This window comes from Lepidothrix coronata, unplaced genomic scaffold (genome assembly GCF_001604755.1).
Source record: "Lepidothrix coronata isolate B3197 unplaced genomic scaffold, Lepidothrix_coronata-1.0 Scaffold175, whole genome shotgun sequence".
Taxonomy (NCBI): Eukaryota; Metazoa; Chordata; class Aves; order Passeriformes; family Pipridae; genus Lepidothrix; species Lepidothrix coronata.
In genome coordinates, this window is record NW_016690355.1 from 535,218 (window position 1) to 541,101 (window position 5,884).

A 5,884-nucleotide genomic window follows, 5' to 3' on the forward strand; every position below is an offset into this window, starting at 1 on the left:
TCTTTTCAAGCTGTCCCTGAAAGAAGATTCTGGGGGAAGTTTTTCAAGTGCAGAAATGTGCTGTCTTTGCTTTTAGCTTATATCCAAGCTACTGAACTGAGAACATTTTATATCCTGTCAGTTTTAATGTTAGTCTACTTTTATAATTGTGTCACTTGTGAGATTTTGTTGGAACAGAGACTAGGGTTTGTAAAAATGTGAGGTGTGAGCATAACACAGTAATTCACAGAGAGCTTTGTTTTCACAAACAATCCAAAACAGAGGACTTGCAAACCCTCTGGTACTCCCAGACAGCTCTGTCTACTCAGGCTTTGTCCTGTCTCTCATGTGGAAAGTGGAACCAGTTCCTTACTCCAGAGCAGTGAATTCTGCCTTGTACTCACTATCAAGGCACATTTTTTCCTTACTGTGGCACATGTTTCTTGATTCCCTTGGCCAAGTACTTCCTTATTTCTCTTTGAAATACTGAAGAGAACCAAAGTTATTTGTGATTTTAAGTGAAATTTTGCCTAGGTAAGTGTCAAAAATGGCAAGCAATAAGAGAAGTCAACGCTTTTGGAATAGCAGAAACATTCTGCATTTAGGTTATATAATAATTTCACATTGGCTTTTCATTAGGAAACATTTTAGAAGTCACTTTAAAATTAAAGAGAGAAGTAGAAAAAAGAATTAACTCATTTAATTTGATTTTGGAAAAAATTAAACGTTTCGGTGGTGGGTCAAGTTGATCGCTCATCTGAGATTTACTCGGCTCTTCTGGGAGGGAGTTTTCTTGGAAGGTAGAGATTTTCCATGCCAGTTGATAAAATATTCAGGCAACAATATATCCCCTTGTGATCAATCTTTTTGATAGCCAGTGTTCTGGTCTTGCAATGCTGAAGTTCTCTTCTCATGGTCACGTACCAGTTGCTTATTGGCGTTGCTGGAATAAGATTATAGCTCTGCTGGTCAGCCAGAACCCCGGTCCTATGGCAAAGTGGAAAGAATAGCAGTCAGCTTTGTCTGGATAAGGAGTGTGCACATGGAGAACCTTGGAGACAATCTGGTCATACAACTTCTGCTTCTTGGTAGCCTCCCTGTGTGCCTGCACATGCTTCAGCTTCCATTTCCTTTAGGGAACAAACACTAGGATATCTTTGCCTACACAACACTCAGTAATATTTTAGGCTGAGCATTTTGCTTCCTGCCTCCTGTGTGTTTTCTCTACCTTAAGCAGCAATGTCTGCTCTCTCAGTTAGTGTCTGCCTATTCTGCTTCCCCCTTCCTTTACCTTGAACTTTTGTATTTGTTCTGCATTAATGGCTATTAATGTTTTGATCCTTTTCACTCTACAGCCTCTCTCTGTCTCAGGTCACAGTTCTCATCAGACACTTATTACTTATTTCAATATTTCAGGAGTTATTCCTGGTAACAATGTCAATCATTTTATGTCCTTGCTTCACAATGGGAAAGTACAGACAGAAAAATAAAAGAAAAATGAAAAAAGTAACACCCAATTTTACCTTCATTTTTTTCATCATCATTTTCTGTAGGTGTTGCATTTTTTTCCTTCTTATTTGCATTTCCTGCCATGCTGTGGGTGCCATGAATCTGCTCAGTGACATCAAATTTCATCTTGGGAATGCTGAATAGTAACAGCTTGAGCTCTACAGTCAAATTGTTCTTTATCTGCCACTTACAGAAATCCCAGAACTGCGGCAAATGTCTGAGTCGTGCACATAGATTTGCACTGTCTGGTCTTCACTTTTCTCTCTTTCAACTTGTACTCCTCATCTAAGTGCCATCCAATTTATTACTTGTATGAAAGACTCCTTATAGCATAAGAATTGAAAAGGCTTCAAATGTTGCAGGTTTTCAGCCATAATTGCTGCTCAACTTCAGCCTTATCTTCATGGGTAACACTAATACCATTTGTTATTTGCTCACTTTCAGGTAAGACATGAAGGTCAGCAATAGTGTACGAACAGGGCCTACACTTGCAAGGTTTATTGAGTCTAAAAAGAGCTAATTAAAGCTTCATTAACCAGCATGCCATACTATATAACTGCAACTTTTCTATGAATAAAATGTAGCATCAGGAGCACAGATTTTTCTATTTCAGCATTGTCTCTGACTGCTCCCAGGAACCAGTTCTCTAGGAGAGTTCTGTAATCCGAAGCCCTGGGGTCAAGTTCCTCCTTCACCTATACAAATGTGTTTTGCACAAACCCCATCTGTTCTTGCACACTTTTTCTGAAAGCCCTGTTGTATATCTGTATTCTATTATTCAGTGCACAGGGAGAAGAGCAAGTAATATGGACCATTCAATAACTAATGAATGACTGAATGGAAAACAGTTTTCCATTTATTTCCAATAAAAATAATGATAGACTTTTTTAAATAGGAAGGGAAACATGGTATCACCATCAACATTTCTCAGAAGTAAATATATTTGTTACTGATAAGGAACTCTCATGAACTAGCTTTTTAAGCTTCTTTTGTGGTTGTTCATTTAGGTAGAAAAGAGCTAAATTCCCAAGCTCGGGTAAAAGCATTTGAGACAAGGTGCACACAGTTATGAGATAAGACCTATCCACCTCCTTGCACATGAGTAATCAAGGAACTGAAAGCAAGTGCAAGGTAATATTAACTGAGATAATCAACTGGAAAGTAGAAGGCAATTCTTTCCCTTCACTGGAAAAGAAATAATGCTATTCATAGCTGTGATTTGCTAATGAAAACAAGCCTTTGAAATTATTTGTCTTCATCGTATCTTGAACGAATATTTAAAGTTTGCCTAGAATTATCTTTCATGTCAGACGTTTAGAAAGTCAGTTTACCTGAAGCAGACAGTACTGATGGAGTAAAAAAAAGCACCGTGAGTTCTCTGTTAACTTCAGGGCTCAGGGCTAACAGTCCCTCCTTGGCCTGAAGAAGGAAGCTCTGAGCTCTCAGGGGCAGAAGGTAAGGATGTCATGAGTTTAGATAGGACCACATGTCTAGAAAACTAGTAGCTGGAAGTATTCAGAGAGTGTGAATCCTTCTGTTCCACATCAGAAAGAGAGAACTTACATATTTCCCTGAAAGGCAGGAGTAGACTCTTTACAATAGAACTGCTTCCTGGACAGCTGGCTTTTTGCAGATGGATACGTGCACGTTTCTTCAAACAGTGTGGCAAACCTTTACTTAAAACATTAAAGAACATTATAGTATTCATTCTGGCACCAACTCAAAATTCTCTTGATATTGAACTTCCTCCTAAACCAATGGTTTGCCTTCACTGCCTAAAAATGTTCTTTATCTGCATGTGTGGACACACAGAGTACACCTGGTGAAAAAGTCTTGCCATGAGCTTTAGGTCTCCTTTAGGCTTTCTGCTTTCTCGGGCACATCTGTGGAAGTTATTTCAACAACATTTATTTTCCCTCACTTTCTATGCAGCTGTTCTGACAAAGCTATGATATGAACACAAAATTTCCCTCTCTGTTCTGGTCTCTGAGTTAGCCTGTAACTCCAAGGAATTAACATGTGTGATAGGTCTCTTCCTTGCATAAAATTTTTGAAATAAAGACTAAGAAATGAATCTTAGTAATGCAGTTTTGTCAATGAAGACTTTTCGAAGTACTAAAACTAAATCACACCCTATCCAGACGTTACGGAATTCAGACTCCTTTCTAAAATACCAGATGAAAACTTAGAACACATTTCTGGAACAACAGAACACCAAAGATACACATTGAAGGTATTTCAAAGGCACTTTGATTAACTGAGCTATAGTCATGTATCGTGCCAATTGATCTCTGTTTCTTTCTTGCCAAGAATTGTTTCTCATCTCCAAAATAAACTGACCATGTTCAGGAGTGACCTTAAAATTGCCATTAGAGAGAGATGACTCAGAGCAAAGCCTCAAGCTATTCTATGTCTATGAGATCATGGCTCCCTGTGAATCTCTTCATTCTGAGGAGATGCTGCTGTCATCTTCCGTTATCTTAAAACTTGCAGGGCCAAACAAGTGTTTTAGATGACAAATCTGACACTGGTGTTCTTAAAAGACATTTTTTAGAGTTGCAGCCATGATTGCCAATGACTTGGGGATAACACACTTCAAGTTTTTGCTGGCACTTAAGGGCAGTTCAAGGTAGATAACCAGAATGATCATATTTGACTTCTTTCTTTTTAATTAGCTACTTTATATGCTTATATAAACGCCCTGAAATACTAAAATTCAAAGGACATTCCAATTCTGAATTACTGAAAAACTGAAATGCAAGATATCTCTCTGCTTTGGTACCTATCTTGTCTTTTTCACCAAGACTCACTAGGGAGCTACTATGTATGTTTTATGAATTTAAACACAATATGTTGAAGTTGTTCTAAAGTGAATTCCTGATTTTTGGATATAACCATTACTGAATCAGCTTCTTTACCACTATGAATAATTCTGTTGAATTCAATAGAGATAAAACAGGTATAAAACAGCTACACTGAAAGATCAGATTCTAAACCACAAGTATTTAATTTTACGTATTCAAAGTATAAAACAAGAAAGAGTTGAAAGCAATTAAGTAACTCAAATTCTGGTTACAAGAAAATTGGGCTTTTAACATATGTATGGGAAAACCATGGAAAATTCTTTTTTAATGAAGAGATACAGAATGAACCCATACGCAAATATACTGCACCATGATGTAATAATTACTGAAAATATCACATCTTTCCAAATCAATGGTGTCAACAGACTATTTAAAAAAAAAAGAAGCTACGTTAACATTTTGATAAAAATGGGATTTTGACCTTGACTAAGTGCAATGTGCATAAGAGTTTGCTGTATAATTTTCTACCCTAATTAACATTTGTGTTACGTAAATTTGGTAAAGCAGTTGAAAGCTAAAATCTCAAATGAAGTTTGCATCCAAATACAGTATTGCAAAATGATTCTAACACTGTTTCACCACCATACATTTCTTATGTTAGAAAAAATCTGACTCAGAAGACCACTATCTGCCTTAATCTACCTTTTCCTGACCAACAGCTTTAAGCTGCTGAAGAGACTCCCCAGAACAACTCCCTCACTGAGTGATACTGTCGTCATACTACATTATTCATCTAAGCTTTTGCTCTAGGAATAGGACACTTCCATGCTGGTCTCCTGAATCCCAGAGCAAGAGGAAGTTATTCATCTTATGAATCATAATATGTCTGGAGACATTAAATGCTTGCCAGCAAGGAGAAATGAACTAGATGAAAACATCAACAGTAAAAAATCTTTGCTAACGAGAACTACCGTACTTATAGCACATACTGCTATGTAAAAAGGTGTTAAATCTAAATAGATGCCAAAAGAAATAAAAAATGGGTAAGAAACAACTCTATTCTCTTAAAATGAAAAGGTTTGCTTCATGAAAATTTCAAATATCAAGCATAACTCTGTTAGAAATTATCATGTGGCTGTTCTGTGTTCTCAGCTTAGTATTTAACATTTGTGTTGGGATCCTTCCAATAATCCTGAAAGGTGTTTGGGGTTTTTTCCTGGTATTTAGAATATGCTATTTCTCCTCATTTCTATTCATAATGAATGGTGAATGTCTTATACAAATATCCAATATTTCTTAGAGATGAAATTCAGTGAGGTTGTGTCTTTTCAGCAAAATTCAGAAGTCATTCTGTTTAGGAGATTTTCCAATTGGAAGTCATACTTACTGTACTTATGTTATTTTGATTACTATTATACACGTATATTGTTACATGCATATATCTCTAATATTGCTTATTATCTAGTGTACGTGGTTCAGCACAGTTTAAAATTAACTTTTTTGGTGGATAGCCATGTTCTTACATTTTAACTACTTAAACTTTATTAAGACCATATGACCAGATCAATTATAGATAAAGGTGGTGAATAAAT

The 5,884-nt window shown here is 36.5% G+C and overlaps 1 long non-coding RNA gene across 2 annotated transcripts; it reads right to left on the reverse strand.

The window, feature by feature from the left end:
- Window positions 1-711: 711 nt before the first annotated feature.
- On the reverse strand, window positions 712-3,891 carry LOC108504784. 2 transcript variants are annotated; one of them, XR_001877248.1, is made up of 3 exons: window positions 3,829-3,891; window positions 3,052-3,164; window positions 712-966 (listed from the first exon to the last, which is right to left on the reverse strand). It is a non-coding gene; the product is annotated as an uncharacterized LOC108504784 (long non-coding RNA). The 2 variants fall into 2 exon arrangements; XR_001877247.1 differs by having other exon boundaries at window positions 3,052-3,159; window positions 3,829-3,883.
- Window positions 3,892-5,884: the final 1,993 nt, after the last annotated feature.